General features: G+C 40.9%; 1 protein-coding gene and 1 long non-coding RNA gene across 3 annotated transcripts in view; both read right to left on the bottom strand.

Annotated features, from left to right (window-relative positions):
- LOC128699368 (uncharacterized) overlaps window positions 1–956 on the bottom strand; it is a 57,025-nt gene extending 56,069 nt beyond the window's left edge. The window contains exon 1 of one of the 2 annotated variants that reach the window (XM_070098215.1): window positions 785–956. The gene's annotated coding sequence lies outside the window, so the exon portion shown is untranslated. Of the gene's footprint in view, window positions 1–526; window positions 710–784 lie in introns of those variants that run through there. The other variant, XM_070098216.1, reaches the window with a different exon arrangement.
- Window positions 957–6,926: 5,970 nt separating this feature from the next.
- LOC138854504 (uncharacterized) overlaps window positions 6,927–19,432 on the bottom strand; it is a 16,334-nt gene continuing 3,828 nt past the window's right edge. The window contains exon 3 of the long non-coding RNA XR_011393700.1: window positions 6,927–7,124. This is a non-coding gene — a long non-coding RNA (uncharacterized lncRNA). The remainder of the gene's footprint in view (window positions 7,125–19,432) is intronic.

Genomic DNA, 19,432 nt, shown 5'->3' with positions numbered 1-19,432 from the left:
AGTCATCAACATTATAGCTGAGGACTATGACAAATATAGCAAATCAAAGCCTAGAAGAGAGCACATCTTTATTAAAATGACTTTTCACCCAGTGTAATTCTGACGAAACATTAACATTATGGATGAAAACTCGTTTTAGTCTAAAGACGCGCTGTCTTTTGTCAATGATTTACTAGTCAGCTTACTGGTTACCTTTCATACATATTATTATTATTATAATCAAGGGGGAAGCGCTAAACCCGGAGGATTATACAGCGCCTGGGGGGGATGTGGAAGGCATTCAGGCTTAATTTGGGGAACTGGAGCACAGATCCAATTCCCTAAATCAAGAGCCCCTCACCAACATCAAGGAACCTTCCTTGAGGGGACCTTTCATACATAAACTGAACATCCCTTGCCTCAACGTGCCTCGGTAAAGCCTATATATATTACACAGATCAATGAACTTCATATACTGTCACCTCCTCCACACCCACTTGAAATAATTTTCCTAATGACTGATCAAACATACGGCCAGGTAACTTACACAACTTGCGCTGCTGCTTATTCATCCACTGCATTCATTCTAGGTGTAGTGTGCCGAGTACTAAGTAAGATGTAACCACAATGTTCCCCACATGCTTGGCCATGTGGAGGGACTCGAACCCAGGACCAATCTGCTATCACGTCCCAAGGCCCACCCCAAGTGACCCAACTTCCACACATCGAGTCCCCAACACAGACAATAGAAGTACATTTGCAAATGCGTACCTTCGTATTTTGACACTTGCTTATGTACGCTTACCTAAAAATTCTGCGTTAAATGTCAGTACGTTGGAGTATATTTAGATAAATAAGGAAGGCGGCACTAGGAGTCAATATGGCGACCAAGTGTACGTGGTGATGCTGCCATCTATTGGTGCTCCCTCTTATCTATCGTTCTCCACATTCTTCTGACGTCGTTTCATCATTATAATCTTATTTGTTCATTGACTGATTGATCTGTAGCTTTAAAGTATTTCCTGAAAAAAGGAATGAATATTATATACAATACCTAGCATACGACGTACGCTCTTCACATTCTTGTGAAATTTCTATTTCGTTTTATTTAACTTGATTCGCAATATCCACACCTCCATCTGCGAACATTTTTAATAGTATTATGACGTTTTCGTCATTTTCAGCATTTCTTTGTATGTATATATATATATATATATATATATATATATATATATATATATATATATATATATATATATATATATATATATATATATATATATATATATATATATATATATATATATATATATGTGTGTGTGTGTGTGTGTGTGTGTGTGTTCTAGCATTTTGTGGCTATTTTTACCTAACAAGTAAACGGCTTTAGTAAATCAGGAATTTTCTTGCATACAGACACTATAACCATAATATGATTTTCAGAGGTTCTGTAATTTTTCGTATATAAACCTGGGACGTAAGGAAATTTGCTCCACACGTTATGCTGGGCCTGGGAATCGAACCCGGGACCATTCGGGTGCGAGGCATGCACGTTCTCCAGTGAGCTATGGGTTAAAATCAGAATTTATGTTACAACAAAAGTTTTAAATGCCCCGTATGTTTCAAACAGTCGTGGATATTCTCATCTCCACATTGAAATTTACTAATTTAGGTTGGGAGATTTCATTACCTACTTCATTTTTGGTGTCTGAGTTTATTTACATACTATGCTCATCTTGTGATAGGACAAAGGTCATAAGAAGTCTTTATCAGAGCCGACTATTTATAGTTTAATATTTTAAACATTTTAGAAGCATTATATATTTTTTTCCCATACGCAGCGTGTGGACAAAATCTTTGGATTTCAGATACCTTATCATTAACAATGCAATCATTAGGTTTTTTCATAAATTGCAATTTCATTATAATCTAGTTAATTTATCTAGATAATATAAAGTGTAGATACAATCTCGGGATTTCAGAAATCCTCTCATTTACACTATTATATCGTTAATAATGAAGCAATTCGCATTTTCCCTTAGGAGTTGTTTGGTCCTACCGTGTCTCTAAAAAAAAAGCATAATCTCTATACCCAGGTTCGAATCCTGGTTGTTGCTAGGCATACCTGCATACATCTTATATCTTTTACCATGAATTACTATCTTAACATCTGCTGCCATGAATAAGTCTCCTCATGGTGTGAGTTCAATATCTTTATGATGCACTCCATGCCCATCCTATATAATACCAAAAGTTTTAGTTAAAATCACTTGGGCAAACACCTTTTTTCTTCATTATTCTAGATAATTTACATTATGTATGATAATTGCACTTATGTGTACCTGTGCCTAAATAAACTTACATACTTACTTACCTAGGACATTGTATTATATAAACATTTTGGACTCCGGGGCCTTGTTTACTCAAGACAATATACGTACAGAGTATCCCTTCACCTGCTGCCCGAAATGTACATGCATGCTAGTGGCTTTCTTTTGCTCTTAACAATATTTTATCACGTGTAGACTATCATTTTCATACTGCACAAAGAAATAAAATTTGTTTGAGTAATAGGTGTAAAGCTACGTCTGGAGTGAACATCTGCTACCTTGAACAAACACACAAGATACACCCTAAGGGGTGCATTTCTCAGCGTATATATGCTGAGTTTACTTTAATTCCTATTTTAGGGATTAAACTCATTAAAGTATTCTTATCTGGCAGTGGAAAAGTTACCATGTTAATGGCCCCCATGTAGTCAATAGGCTTTAAACCCCATTAACCTTAATCTTAATCTTTCTGCCATAATTAACTTTCATCTGCTACCTACGAGTTTGGCTATGGACTCCTGTAGGTCTCATCTAGGGAAGATGACCTGTTTTTTATGGATTATCAGCGCTCCGGGGTTAATAATCCAAATGAAAATTCTTAAATTCATCTTGAATATTATATATTATTATATTCACAAGCATTGGCGTTGCTAGGGTTGATGTCACCTGGGACGGCATCTTTGGTGTCACCCCCATGAAATCCAACGGCGAGTGGGATGGGGGGAGTAAACTCCAGTTACGTCACTACTGCATGACTAATGATTAATGTTTAGCAATGAGAACGTTTTAAGGGCCATAAACCGAATAGAATACCTCTCAACTTTATTAATGATAAAATAAGTAATCGTAGTAATATTGAGGAAACATCAACTCAAATACCACTTTGAGTACAGGCAACAGATCCTGCATTTATTCATCTTCAACAATGCAAAAAAAAATGAAAAATAAAGAAAAACATTGCAATATCAGAGAAACACTAGTTCCGATTGACCTTGAGTACAGGTAACATCTCAGTGAATCTGATCTTACATTTCCTTGCCTTCAATCCTGCAAAATCTTCTATCACATCATCAAAATCAACGATTTTCCCTATATAGGCCTATTTGTACTATGTAATCATATAAAAGGCTATATAGAAACGAGGGATTTTTCTCATATGTTGCTGCAGCACTGTTTTGGGCATTAGTGTCACCTTCTTTAGAGGCTCTATGGTGTCACCCCCTAAATGGTGTCACCCGGGGCGCCCTCTTCCCTTACGACGCCACTGGCAAGGTGTAAGTGTGGTGGATGGGGGCCTGGTGCAGGATGTGCCGGCAAGGTATACTGCTAGAAGCGTGCAGGTACACGAGAGACCTGTGATTGGCACCTATGTTGATCCAGCCATTACTCCTGGCTTCTGCTACCAAGTTCGACATGCAGATTCGACCAAGCTGCTCTTGAAGGTAAGATAAGATTTTGCTTGGATTTTTAGCACGTACTGTTAGCCATCCCACGTAACCTAAGAAAGTTAGTGTGTCATTGAGCACTGTCTTTGTTTCCTGTGGGGTCCTTTAATCTTGTCTCCAGGATGCAGCCCACAACAGTCAATTAACACTTATTGCTAGGTGAACAGACAAGAGCAGGTGTAAAGAAACATATTAGCATTTCCACCTGTGCCAGGGATCGAACCACAGATACTCAGTGGCAAGTAAATGATGATTGTTAATTATAATGCAGTACTTATCTCACTGTTGAAAATATACTATTGCCATAGACTTAAATGCAACTGTTGGTTGCATTTAGTCTTGCTAATGCTTCTGTGGTGACTAATTAATTTTGGCAAGTACAGGACTGTACAGATTAAGAAAACTTTGCATTTTGTAGGTTAGGTTAGGTAAGGTTCGTCAGGAAACAGGACAAATGTTTCCTGACGCGGGTCTTAGTCAGATGATGACCCGCCTTTGGAGCTTTTGGTCATCTGACCGAGGCCTTCCGCTGGCTTACCGGTCCACCCCTTTAAAAATTATGGTCGTTTATAACCATTAGCATTTTGTAATTTACACATATAACCCACACATAGGGGAAAGAAGTTTTATGACATTTCGGTCCGACCTTTTAAAATAACATTATGAAATTTTTCTTTAATGTACTGATTATTTATGTATTGTTCCAGTTATGGTATTATGCCTTTGTGTTCTCAATTTGTAACTGATATTACTTTTGTCTTTTCAGGGGCGTAACGTGAGGCTACTATCAGTGGGAATGGGCTATGGCAAGAGGATCACCTTTGCCAGCGATTCCCAGAACATAAATAACAACTACTTCTGGTCAGACACTCACCCTGAAGGATATAGGTTTACCCTGTGCCTCGTCCAGCAGGGTGACAAGTTTACTCTGAGGGATGTTAATAACTTGCCAGTAGCTACGACAGAAGTCCTCAAACTTAGGGTGAGGAAATTTCTATTAGTTACACAAGATATTTGATTTATTATTTAACAATTATAAATAGTAAATATCTTGGACTTGCAAAATTATAATAAGACTGCAAACAAATCATGGAATGGGTGGAATTTAAACTCATGGCAAGCGAGTCTTAGGTCTCGCTTGCCATAGGTTTAAACCCCACCTGTTCTGTGATTAGTAACTATCTCTACTGTATGCTGTTCAGCAGCATAATTCTTAAGATGTTAATTGCATTAGGATATCAAATCTCTAAAGCTTATGCATTATATGTATTAATTTGTATATTAAAGACATGGAAAAATCGTAATTTGCTACACTAGGAAAGTAACTGTAACGGCAAAGGTTGTTTCATTCTCAGGGACCCCAAGTGAAGGTTTTTCATCGTATCCTTCAGAATGGTGAAACTGAGAAGCAAGCAAAGGTGTCGCTACAATGCAAGGTTTTCTTTGGTGAGGATAGCAAGGAACAGGTGTTGGTGGTAAAGGGTGTGGCTGTGGCCATTAAGGTCTGTCCTAAGTGAAGGTAAGTTATGCTATGTAATAAGTACAGTATTGAAGTTGTCTTGTCTGTTCATCAAACTTTCAGATAGCAATAGATTGCAATTGGGATTCAGGGAAACTGGTCCTGGAGGTGGTAAGTAAAATGCCTGCACTTTCAAGGAGTTCCGATTCCTTGGGTCAAGAGTCCCTCACTGGCATCAAGGAACCTCCCTTGAGGTGAAGTGTTACCATAATAAGTTTATTCAGGTACAGGTACACAAATACACTTTAATAAATGATCATACATAGCAGAATATGTGTAAATTACCCAGGATAACCCAATAAAACTGGTTATAACTATGACCATAATTTTTGAAGGGGTGGAGGGATAAGCCAGTGGAAGGCCTCGGTCAGATGACCAAAAGCTCCAACGGCGGCTCATCATATATAACTAAGACTCGCGTCAGGAAACACTTGTCCTGTTTCCTGACAAATTTTACCTAACCATAACCCAAGAAAGTTAGTGACATTTCCACTTATTATTTAAACCTTAAAAGCTGAAACAGCTAAGTAACAACTGTGTGAGGAGCAGCTACACTACCATACCTCTTCTGTCACATTGTTTTTATTATTATTATATTTAGCGAAAATAGTAAAAGTATAAGTATAGAAATCATGCAGCATTTTCGGTAATTGGATGTAATCGTGTTTGATCCAAGGAAGGGAAGGGTAACCTCAATAAAGTAGGTACCTGGGTGTCAGTTGACTGGTGTGGGTCGCATCCTGGGGACAAAATTGACCTAATTTACCAGAAATGCTCTGCATAACAAGGGACTGTCTATATAGCAGTATGTCATTGATGTCAGCTATGGTCTGTATACCTTGTACATGTCCTTGTATAAATCATTATTATTATTATTATTATTATTATTACACCAGCATGAAGGCACCACCCGCCCCCCTTCCTTGAGGGAAGCTCTGGCTAGAACTTATAAACTTCATATACATTTTTAAATATTTTTCCTGTCGCACCCTAGGGGGGGTTGATTAAGATTTTGTTGGGTTTAACCCGAGAGGGTTAGCCACCCAGGATAACCCGGGGAGGATTAGCCATCTATGATAATCCGGGGGAGGGTTAGCCACCCAGGATAACCCGGGGGATGGTTACTATCCATGATAACCCAAGAAAGTCAGTGCGTCATCAAGGACTGTCTTCCACTGTGGTCCTTTAATATACTTGGTTTTAAACCCGTAAGCTAAAAACTCGTCCATGTAGATTTTTTATTGGCATTAATTTGAATCCTTTATTAAATCTGCCTAAAATGCTGTGCATTATCCATGGGGGAACGCTAAACCCCCAGGGGTCACAGCGCCTGGGGAAAATTGGTATTATATCACTTGTGCGATTTTGTTTTCGACATTATCATGATTTACATACTTGGACTCGCCCTTCCGAAAGGAGAGGTTACTCGTGTCCTCAAAATAATCACTTAAAATAGTAATATTAGGTAGCTCTAAACCCCAAGGGTCGTAAAGAGGCTAGGAAATGGGAGAATCAGGGTCTAGTGGAAAATTTATTCAATTCCTTGAATCAAGAGCCTTTCCTAGGCATCAAGGCACCCCTCGCTTGATGGGCAACATTATCAAAATATCATCAGTATTTAATGTAAATTTTGTACTCTGTACTGTATTACAGCTCTCATTTATTAACCATGACAGTATTAAACACTGATATTGTTTTCAACTGATTTTTTTAGTTTGGGTGAATGATAAACAGGTAACATAGCCAAAGTTTATTCAGTCTTTTGAGTAGTAAAGGATGATTTGTGAGGTCCAGGCTGCATCACTGGCTGGAACACTTTGCTGCATCACTGGCTGGAACACTAGGCATCGTTACCTGGAACACAGTATCATTAGTTGAAAGTGATTCAGTGTTGAATGCAACATTCATCATATCAACCAACACTTATGATAAAAATACAATTTTATCACTGAATTATTTGAATGACATTCTCTCAGCTCAGGCTGATAGACCTTCAAAACCTATAGGGTAAGATTTGTTCGGATTTTTAGTCCGGAGGGTTAGCTACCCAGGATAACCCAAGTCACTACTGCGAGGGCTGGTTAAAAACAAGACTTTGCTGGTAAACAAGGCATCGCTAGCAAGAAACAAGGCATCGCTGGCAAGAAACAAGGCATCGCTGGCAAGAAACAAGGCATCGCTGGCAAGAAACAAGGCATCGCTGGCAAGAAACAAGGCATCGCTGGCAAGAAACAAGGCATCGCTGGCAAGAAACAAGGCATCGCTGGCAAGAAACAAGGCATCGCTGGCAAGAAACGAGGCATCGCTGGCAAGAGAAAGCATCGTTGGCAAGAAACAAGACATCGCCGGCTGGATGAGGCATTTGCACTCGGGTTATTTTTGTTATTGTTAGTTTTAGTATTGTTAGTACTAGTATTGCTACAATTATTACTACTAATATAAACTATCAGTGACTAACCTCTTATACAGATTACACCAATACGTATAATTAATTATACTAACATATTAAATATTAATACAGGATCAACATATTTGGTATTAGAGAATATATTATAGGTGACCTGGGTAGGTTATGGACTGTACTGAAATCTGCCAGCCTCATCTGGCAGACGTCATTATCTGTAGGATGGAGTATTAAGGAAACCACCCTGCTAGGTAAAGTATAACAGGAAAGCATCATATGTGAAAATATGACAGATAAACTATGAACATAGGAGCAGGCGTAGCTAGCAGGAACAGACATCGGTAGCAGGAACACAGGCATCTTCGGCTGGTGGTAGCATCCCTGACGAAGAAATGTCACTTGTTAGTTCAATAGTTGTCATGCACCCTCTACTCATCCTGTGGATTGTAGTCAGAAGATTTTAAAGATACATAATAGGTTAGGAACTGGACGAAATAAGAACATAAGAACATAAGAACGAAGGAACACTGCAGAAGGCCTACTGGCCCATGCGAGGCAGGTCCAAGTCTCCTACCGGCTTAAGCCAATGCACCCAACCTAGACAGGTCAGGTCACATTGACTTAAGGGAGGAACACGGCAACCGACCTGTTAGCACAAGCTATCAGGTCTAGCTCACACCCACCCACATCTACTCATGTATTTATCCAACCTATTTTTAAAGCTACACAACGTTCTGGCCTCTATAACGGTACTTGGGAGTTTGTTCCACTCATCCACAACTCTATTACCAAACCAGTACTTTCCTATATCCTTCCTGAATCTGAATTTTTCCAACTTAAAACCATTGCTGCGAGTCCTGTCTAGGCTAGATATTTTCAGCACACTATTTACATCCCCTTTATTTATTCCTGTCTTCCACTTATACACCTCAATCATATCCCCCCTAATTCTACGTCTTTCTAGAGAGTGCAGTTTCAGGGCCCTTAGTCTATCCTCATAGGGAAGGTTTCTGATACATGGGATCATCTTTGTCATCCTCCTTTGTACATTTTCCAGAGAATTTATATCCATTCTGTAGTACGGTGACCAAAACTGTGCAGCATAATCTAAATGAGGCCTAACCAAGGATGTATAGAGTTGAAGAACAACCTGAGGACTCCTATTATTTATGCTTCTTGATATGAAGCCAAGGATTCTATTAGCTTTATTGCGAACACTTATGCACTGTTGTCTTGGTTTCAGATTACTGCTAACCAGAACTCCTAAATCTTTTTCGCAATCCGTAATATTAAGATCTACATTATTTAGTTTATATGTGGCATGGTTATTGTCCTGTCCAACATTTAGAACTTTGCATTTGTCTATATTAAACTGCATCTGCCACTTCTCCGACCACTGCATCAGTCTATTCAAATCTTCCTGGAGTGCTCGAATGTCCTCGTCAGAATGAATTCGACGGCCTATTTTGGTGTCATCGGCAAACTTGCCGATGTCGCTCTTTATGCCCTCATCTATGTCGTTTATGTAGATTGTGAACAGCAGGGGGCCCAACACTGACCCCTGTGGAACACCGCTCGTGACGCTTCCCCACTCTGATTTCTCCCCATTTATGCAAACTCTCTGCTGCCTATTTGTCAACCATGCCTCTATCCAGGAAAAAATTTCTCCTCCTATTCCATGTGCTTTAATTTTCCTCAATAGTCTCTGATGTGGGACCCTGTCAAAAGCCTTACTGAAGTCCATATACACAATATCATATTCATTACCATGATCTACCTCCTCAAATACCTTAGTGAAAAAAGTTAATAAATTCGTAAGGCAGGAACGCCCCTTTGTAAAACCATGCTGAGATTCGTTGATTAATTTATGCTTTTCAAGGTGGCTACGAACTGCCTCGGCAATTATTGATTCCATAAATTTTCCCACTATGGAGGTTAGGCTTATTGGTCTATAGTTCGAAGCTAAGGACCTGTCACCTGTTTTGAAAATAGGTATCACATTTGCCATTTTCCACTTATCTGGCACCATGCCAGTTTGTAGTGATATGTTGAAAAGATTAGCCAAAGGTGTGCTAAGCTCCTCTTTACATTCCTTTAGAACCCTTGCATACAGTTCATCAGGGCCTGGGGATTTGTTAGGTTTTAATTTATCTATTTGCCTAAGGACCATGTCACTTGTGACCCTAATAGTGCACAGTTTATTATCGTCCTGTTCTACATAATTTATCATTACTGGAATATCGCTGGTATCCTCCTGTGTAAAAACTGAGAGGAAGTATGTGTTAAAAATTCTACACATTTCCTTATCACTGTCAGTGAGCTGACCCGAGGAACTTTTGAGTGGGCCTATCTTGTCCCTGATCTTACTTCTGTATACCTGAAAGAATCCTTTTGGGTTAGTCTTCGATTCTCTTGCAACTTTAACCTCATAATCTCTTTTTGCTTTTCTAATTCCCTTTTTTATTTCTCTCTTTAACTGAATATATCGATTTCTTAATTGCCCCTCTCCTCTTTTGATTTGCCTATATATGCCTCTCTTTTGACCAATCAGATATTTTAATCTATTGTTCATCCATTTAGGATCATTTTTGTTTGATCTGATTTCCCTATTTGGAACATAATTTGACTGAGCAGCTAGAACTATGCCATGGAAAGCATCATATCGGCAACCATCACCACCTACCTGACCCTTAGTCAGGTCATTCCAGTTCAGCCCACCTAAGTAATTTTTCAGTCCTATGAAATCAGCCAAGCGAAAGTCAGGGACGGAGACTTGATTGCCATTATTAGGGGAAATCCATGATATGTTAAAACTGAGTGATTTGTGATCACTCTCCCCAAGCTCATCATTAACCTCAAGATTATTAATTAGTGTTTCCCTACTGGCAAGAACCAAGTCAAGGAGGTTATTTCCCCTAGTTGGCTCTGTCACAAACTGTTTTAAAAAACAATCCTGGATCGTATCAAGAAAGTCACCCGACTCTAAATTTCCTGTCAAATTGCTCCAGTCAATCTGTCTATAGTTGAAATCTCCCATTAGCACAACATTTTCGTATGTAGATGCCTTACGAATTTCGTCCCATAGAAGTTTACTGCACTCCCTATCAAGATTTGGGGCCCTGTAAATCACACCCAAAATTAGTTTTTCTCGGCCCTCGAGAAGCTGTAACCAAACAGATTCAGTGGCTGACGCTTCTAATTTAATATCTTGTCTAACACAACAATTTAAATTGTCTCTGACATACATCGCTACTCCACCACCTTTCCTGTTGACCCTGTCAGTGTGGAATAATTTATAGCCTTGTATGTGACATTCAGAGGGCATCTCTCTATCTTTCAGATTGAGCCAGGTCTCTGTTATAGCAATAATATCTATGTTTCCTGCACTTGCAATTAATCTTAGCTCATCTATCTTATTTCTAACACTCCTGCTATTAGTATAGTAAACCTTAAGGGAGCTAGTCCCTTGCTGCCCTCTGCTGTCCCCCTTTGTTTGCTGACCTGTTCTATTGTCTTTATTTATAACTTCATGCTGAATGCCTTTTATACATTTACTGTTTCCAACCCTAGTGTTGCAACCTGCTTGTTTCCCACACACACCCATACCTCTATCTTCCATCAGTTTAAAATCATAGGCATTTCACCAATGGCCTTCTCAATCGAGTCTGCAAGTGCTACCACCCCTGCCCCAGAGAGATGTACCCCATCCCTTGCATACATATCATGTTTGCCATAAAAGTTGTTCCAGTTGTCAATGAATGGGATTGCAAGTTCCTTGCAGTATCTGTCTAGCCAGCAATTTACACCAATTGCCCTAGACAACCATTCATTTCCTACTCCCCTTCTAGGCAAGATGCTACATATGATTGGGATCCCTCCCTTAGACTTAATGAAATCTATAGCTGACCTGTACTTATCTAGCAGCTCTTCTCTCCTACCCTTCCCAATATCATTTCCACCAGCACTGAGACAGATAATGGGCTTGTTCCCATTACCTGACATGATATTATCCAGCCTGTTGACAATGTCCCCAACACCAGCTCCAGGGAAGCACACTCTATCTCTCATCTTCTTATTCCTATTACAAAAAGCACGGTCAACATATCTTACCTGAGAGTCACCAACCACAAGAATGCGCTTACCTTCATTAGCAGGGGCAGTAGTACCTTTACCTTCACTGGCCACTGAAGTACATTCATCCTGGAGAACAGAGAAGCGATTTCCTACCTTCAGATCTTCACTCTTAACTTTCCTTACTCTGATGCGCCTCCCATTACTGTGAACAACTCGCCACTTGTAGCAGGTGCTGGGCTGCACCTCACTGCTGGTAGCCGTCGCTACCTCCCCACCTACAGCCTCCTCACAGTGAGAGACAGACTGCACCTCACTGCTAGAAGCCTCATTCCCCACATCTCCAACCACCTCACACTCTCTCCCAGGCCCATTGAGGTGGACCTTCAGCCTCCTAATCTCCTCCTGGAGAAGCAAGACCTCCTCCTTCAACTCTCCAACCTCAGATTTTAAAACACTGCAGAAGCAAGCCATGCTTTGTAACCGTCCACGCTAATCCCCAAAGCAGCTCAGGGTCTGTGACCTCACGTGACGACTGACCACTGAACACTGACGACTGACCACTGAACACTGAACACTAAATAGGTAAGTGGTAATGAATGTTTTGCATGTTAATCTGCTGGAAACAACATTACAAGTTTATACACACATGAATAAATCATAAAAAACAACACAATATAGTTTGTACATTGTCATGAATTATTTCAAATACCCATTATTTTAGCAAAATATAGTTGAATTTTAACATGTTTAAGTGGTTAGGTTTTATTTACAGTAGTAAAAGGTGGTACTGACCAGAGGGTATTGCTGGTTGGAGGGGAATCACTGGCAGGAACAGTCCTCACCAGCAGGAAGAGTAATCACTGGCTGGAAGAGGCATTGCTGTTAGTTTATAACGTTATGCACCACATACCCACCCTATGGGCAGTAGTCAAAAGATTACAAACCTAACGAGTTCAGGATCTTGGTCATAATTAAGCAAGTTACTGGGGTAAAGTACTTGAAAATCTGACAATTGTGACAGTTATTCATACACTTAAAGAGTTTAAAAAAATGTATAATGTAAATTATATACTGTTATGAGTTATTTAGGATACCCAATATTTTAGCCAAGTATGTTTGAATTAAAACAAATTTAAGTGCTTACCAGTTATTTACAATAGGCAGAGGCATCAATGGCTGGACGAAGAATTGCTGACTGAAGAGGCAGGAACACTGCTGTCTACCTGAAACACTTCACTGCATTGTTAGGTATAGTACTTGTATTATGGTTAGTCTTGCATTAGTAATTGTTATTACGATTATAGATTATCGATAATGAACCTAATACATTGATACATTCATTAGTAAACTATATTATAAAATAATTCAAGTTGATTAATATACATGACCTGGTATTTGAGTATATAGGTGATAAGGTTGATTATGTGGACTATACTCAAGCCTCACAGTCGAGTTCAACACACTTCTTCACCTGTTGGAGTACTGAAGGAAACTGACGGTGATGAAAAATAATAGGCAAAACCATTCTGTGATGAAAAATAGGGAAAACCATCCTGTGATGGAAAATAGGGAAAACCATCCTATGGTGGAATATCCCATTAACACCATGTGATGAAATATAACAGGAAAACCATAACATGATCGAATATAACAAAACCATTCTGTCAGAAAAACCATAGTGTGATACATAATACCATCCTGTGTGATGGAATATATAAAAATTTTGTAGGACGGAGTAGTACACAAACCCGTCCTGTATAGAAAATACAAAAATACCATCCTAATTATAAAATAGAATAAAAATTCTATGACCCTGGATGAACCGCACTGCTGTCTAGATACCTGGAACACTGCAGTGTTGACTGAGAATCTCACTGCTTCACTGACCGAAACCCAAACACAAAAAAAATGAGTAAAACAGTAAGCCTAGTGGTCCATACCAGGCACAACTGGCTGCGAGAAAGGAGTTACTAGCTGGACAAAAGGCACCCATTGCTGGAAAAGGCACTGATGTCTGGAAAAACAATCTGATGGCTGCAAAAAAAAAGCAATGTTATGATTATTTCTGTTAACTATAGATGACTAGCCTATTAAATAGATTACGTCACTACATATAAATCATACCTACATACTATACATCAATACATGATCAATATTTTTGACATGGTAATAAAAAACTGTAAACACATGGTTGAGGCATCGCTTCAAGAATAGGAATCACTGGCAGGGAGAGGCGTCGCTGGCATGGCGGCATCGCGGGCTGGAAGATGCAACGTTGGCAGTAAGAGGCATCGCTGGCAGGGAGAGGCATCACTGGCAGGGAGAGACATTGCTGGCAGTGAGAGGCATCGCTGGCAGAGAGGCATCGCTGGCAGGGAGAGGCATCGCTGGATGGAAGATGCATCGTTGGCTTGAAGATGCATCACTGGCTGGAAGATGCATCACTGGCTGGAAGATACAACGCTGGTTGGAAGATGCATCGCTGCCTGGAAGATGCATCGCTGGCTGGAAGATGCAACGCTGGCTGCGAGATGCATCGCTAGCTGGAAGATGCATCGCCGGCAGGGAGAGGCGTCCTGGCTGGAAGATGCATCGCTGGCAGGGAGAGGCGTCTTGGCTGGAAGATGCTTCGCCTGCAAGGAGAGGCATCGTTGGCTGGAAGATGCAACTCTGGCTGGAAGATGCATCGCTGGCAGGGAGAGGCGTCCTGGCTGGAAGATACATCGCCTGCAAGAAGAGGCATCGTTGGCTGGAAGATGCAACTCTGGCTGGAAGATGCATCGCTGGCCGGGATATCTGAAACGCTTTGCATTGCTTAGTATAGTACATGAATTATGTTTATTACTGTCATGATTATTTTAGATTGATAATGAACCAGTTACACTGACACACAATTATATATTAAATACAAAATTAAAATAATGAATGTTAGCCGACATACATTACACATAGGTGATCCAGGCAAGATACCTGGTCCATGGACCACGTATCCAGGTAGGATACCTGGTGGTTTAGAAAGACACGTAAGCAAACACTATAACATATTTATTAGAAAACGTTTCGGTCCTGGGACCTTGATCACTTCTAACATACAGATGTATAATGTTCGCCAAGACCATAGGGGCAGCCCCACACCTCTAACTTCTACAGCAGGCGTCTACACTATCCCCTGTGGGTTCTGTCCCAAGAAATATGTAGGCGAGACAGGCAGAGATCTTGCAGTCCGCTTGAATGAACATCGAAATGCCTCTAACAGAGACGATGTAAGGTACGCATGTGTCCTCCACAGAGACTCCACGGGGCATTTGATGAACTGGAATGAGGCACAACTCGTTCTCACCGAACCAGACCTCAGACGCCGACGGTGCCTAGAAGCCTCACTAATCGCCGTCACCGACACTATAGAACGCAACACTGGAAACTACAAAATTTCAAAAACATTGGCATACATGATACTTAAGCAGCACCAACCCAACAACACAGGAGTCACATGATTTCATAGTCTACCCGTCCTCATCATAGGCAGAGGTTGTTTTGATAAGGACCTGCCTCGCATGGGCCAGTAGGCCTTCTACAGTGTTCCTCCATTCTTATGTTCTTATGACATTCCTCAGGTCACGTGCGTCACACCTCACTCTCCGCCTATATATATAATGTCTTTCTACCTCTGTATGTTAGAAGTGATCAAGGTCCCAGGACCGAAACGTTTTCTAATAAATATGTTAGTGTTTGCTTACGTGTCTTTCTAAACCAACTTGTCGGTATTTATTACCAAGGTTTATACCAGGATACCTGGTCCACGGACCACGTATCCATGTAGGATACTTGGTCCGTACTCACGTCTCCCAGTTGAGTCCGACACACTTCTTCACCTGTTGGATGGGTATTGAGCAAAACTATCCTGTGTGATAAAACATTCAAGGGAAAACTATTTTGCATTATAAAAAAAATGCAATAACAGGAAAACCATTGCGATGGAAAATAGGGAAAAACCATCTTTTAATGGAATATTCTGTTAAAACCATTTGTGATATATAATAAAAACAATGGAATACATGACAACCATTCACAATATGGCAGTAAAACTATAGTATGATACAACATAATACTGTTCTGTGTGATGGAACATAATTATTGAGCACGATGGAGTACACAAACCCATCCTGTATACAGAATGATACAAAAACATCATCCTAGCTATGAAATAGGATAAAACTATCCTGCTATTAGAAGAGTCACATCGCTGTGTCGACTGAAACTCCCACTTCACTGACCGGAACACAAGAACATATGAAAAATAAAAAATACAGTATTATAATCAAAAAGAAGCGCTAAACCACAAGGGCTGTACAGCGCTGCCCAAAAAGAATACAGTAGGCTTATTGGCCTGTACTAGGCATGCCAAACTCTCACGCAAACACAAACTCATATGAAGCATAACTAGATACTTGAACATTAAGTGGAAAATGCGCTGCTTCCTGGACTGTGCCCCTAATTGGAGCCTGTGAACCTGGGAAACACACTGATAGCTGGAAGGTGTTGCTGGCTGAAAAAAACAATGGAGAAATGACAACATTACAGTAAAAAGGGGATAGCTGGCTGCAAGGAATTGCTGGCAGAATAGGCACTGATGGATGGAAAAACAGGAACTGATGACTGGAAAAAAGGTAAGGGCTATTAAGGTTATAATTATTCTATGGATGACTAACCTATTAAACAGATTACAACACATATATATATTAATGATTATACCTACTTATATCAATACATAATCAGTATTAACATTCATAACGAAATAAGCGCATACAGGAACAGGTATCGCTGGCCGGAAGTGGCATCGCTGGCTGGAAGAGGTAGCCTATTAATAGATTACGTCACTAATATATATTAATCATTATACCTATATATTTATCAATACATGTTTTTACAGACTAATCTCCCGCTAGCATGGCCGTGACGAACTCTAGCTCAAGTCCCCTCAAAGCCGTCAACATGACTCACGCAATCGTAATGGCACGATTGCAAACCATACCACGGGTGAGGTTTAAACCCGCGGTCAGAGTCATGTTGACTGCTTTGAGGAGACTTGAGCTAGAGTTCGTCACGGCCATGCTAGCGGGAGATTCGTCTGTAAAAACTTGCATTTGTGGACACAGTCTATGCTAACCTTCCTATGGTGTAGAAATTTATCAGTGCATGATCACTATTTTTGACATTTGTAATAATGAAAGAAACTATGAACACCTGGAAGAGGCATCGCTGGATGGAAGAGGCGTCGCTGGCAGAAGAGGCATCGGTGGCCGGAAGCGGCATCGCTGGCCGGAACCGGCATCAGTGGCCGGAAGCAACATCGGCGGCTGGAAGAAGCATCGGGGGCTGGAAGAAGCATCGGGGGCTGGAAGAAGCATCGCTGGCTGGAAGAGGCAGAGGCATCGCTGGTTGAGACATTGTTTTCAGGAACACACTTCTGCATATCTTAGTACATGAATTATGATTGTTATTACTGCCAATCTTGCTATAGTTATTACTATTATGATTATTATAGAGTACTGATAATGAACCAGTTACATTGATACACAATAATATATTTTTTAAATGTTAGCTGATATACATTACATATAAGTGATCCAGTAGGATACGTGGTCCATACACGTCTCCCAGTTGAGTCCGACACAAAACCATCCTGCGTGATACAACAAGAAAACCATCCAGAAAAATTACCTTGAATGACAGAATACGAGAAACATTGTAGAAAAAATATAGAAAATTATCTTGTGATGGCATATACCAATAACAGGAAAAGTCGGTCGATGGATCTATAATTTCCTCACTAACAGAACACAGAGAGTAGTCGTCAACAGAGTAAAGTCCGAGGCAGCTACGGTGAAAAGCTCTGTTCCACAAGGCACAGTACTCGCTCCCATCTTGTTCCTCATCCTTATATCCGACATAGACAAGGATGTCAGCCACAGCACCGTGTCTTCCTTTGCAGATGACACCCGAATCTGCATGACAGTGTCTTCCATTGCAGACACTGCAAAGCTCCAGGCAGACATCAACCAAATCTTTCAGTGGGCTGCAGAAAACAATATGAAGTTCAACGATGAGAAATTTCAATTACTCAGATATGGTAAACATGAGGAAATTAAATCTTCATCAGAGTACAAAACAAATTCTGGCCACAAAATAGAGCGAAACACCAACGTCAAAGACCTGGGAGTGATCATGTCGGAGGATCTCACCTTCAAGGACCATAACATTGTATCAATCGCATCTGCTAGAAAAATGACAGGATGGATAATGAGAACCTTCAAAACTAGGGAGGCCAAGCCCATGATGACACTCTTCAGGTCACTTGTTCTATCTAGGCTGGAATATTGCTGCACACTAACAGCACCTTTCAAGGCAGGTGAAATTGCCGACCTAGAAAATGTACAGAGAACTTTCACGGCGCGCATAACGGAGATAAAACACCTCAATTATTGGGAGCGCTTGAGGTTCCTAAACCTGTATTCCCTGGAACGCAGGAGGGAGAGATACATGATTATATACACCTGGAAAATCCTAGAGGGACTAGTACCGAACTTGCACACGAAAATCACCCACTACGAAAGCAAAAGACTTGGCAGACGATGCACCATCCCCCCAATGAAAAGCAGGGGTGTCACTAGCACGTTAAGAGACCATACAGTAAGTGTCAGGGGCCCGAGACTGTTCAACTGCCTCCCAGCACACATAAGGGGGATTACCAACAGACCCCTGGCAGTCTTCAAGCTGGCACTGGACAAGCACCTAAAGTCAGTTCCGGATCAGCCGGGCTGTGGCTCGTATGTTGGTTTGCGTGCAGCCAGCAGCAACAGCCTGGTTGATCAGGCTCTGATCCACCAGGAGGCCTGGTCTCAGACCGGGCCGCGGGGGCGTTGACCCCCGGAACTCACTCCAGGTAATAAAAACCATCGTCTGTGATGGAGTTTGAGGAAAACCATCCTGTTATATATGACATGTCTTCGGTGGCATCAGTGCCTAGAAACGAGGCATCGCTGGTGAGAAACGAAACGAAGCATCGTTGGTAAGAAACTAAACGAGGCATTGCTAGCAAGAAACTAAACGAGGCACCGCTGGTAAAAAACTAAACGAGGCATCGCTAGTAAGAAACTAAACGAGGCATCGCTGGTAACTTATCTCCCTGATACACCCCGTCAACTAACTACACGAATACCACCTGGTGGTTCACACTTACACTCGCTCACTCATTTGACCATAAACAGAAATATTAATCTCAGTCTTAAAATAATGAATCCTGTGATACTCCAATACTGAAACTATATACTGTGCCAAAACAAAAGCATTCACATTGCTAAACTCATAAACTAGTATTTAGTCAGGCCCGGTGGCCTGGTGGCTAAAGCTCCCGCTTCACACACGGAGGGCCCGGGTTCGATTCCCGGCGGGTGGAAACATTTCGACACGTTTCCTTACACCTGTTGTCCTGTTCACCTAGCAGCAAATAGGTACCTGGGTGTTAGTCGACTGGTGTGGGTCGCATCCTGGGGGACAAGATTAAGGACCCCAATGGAAATAAGTTAGACAGTCCTCGATGACGCACTGACTTTCTTGGGTTATCCTGGGTGGCTAACCCTCCGGGGTTAAAAATCCGAACGAAATCTTATCTTATCTTAGCCAT

This window comes from Cherax quadricarinatus, chromosome 61 (genome assembly GCF_038502225.1).
Source record: "Cherax quadricarinatus isolate ZL_2023a chromosome 61, ASM3850222v1, whole genome shotgun sequence".
NCBI classification, from domain to species: domain Eukaryota; kingdom Metazoa; phylum Arthropoda; class Malacostraca; order Decapoda; family Parastacidae; genus Cherax; species Cherax quadricarinatus.
The sequence above is the reverse complement of the archived record's forward strand: the minus strand, read 5'-3'. Positions and strand labels throughout refer to the sequence as shown.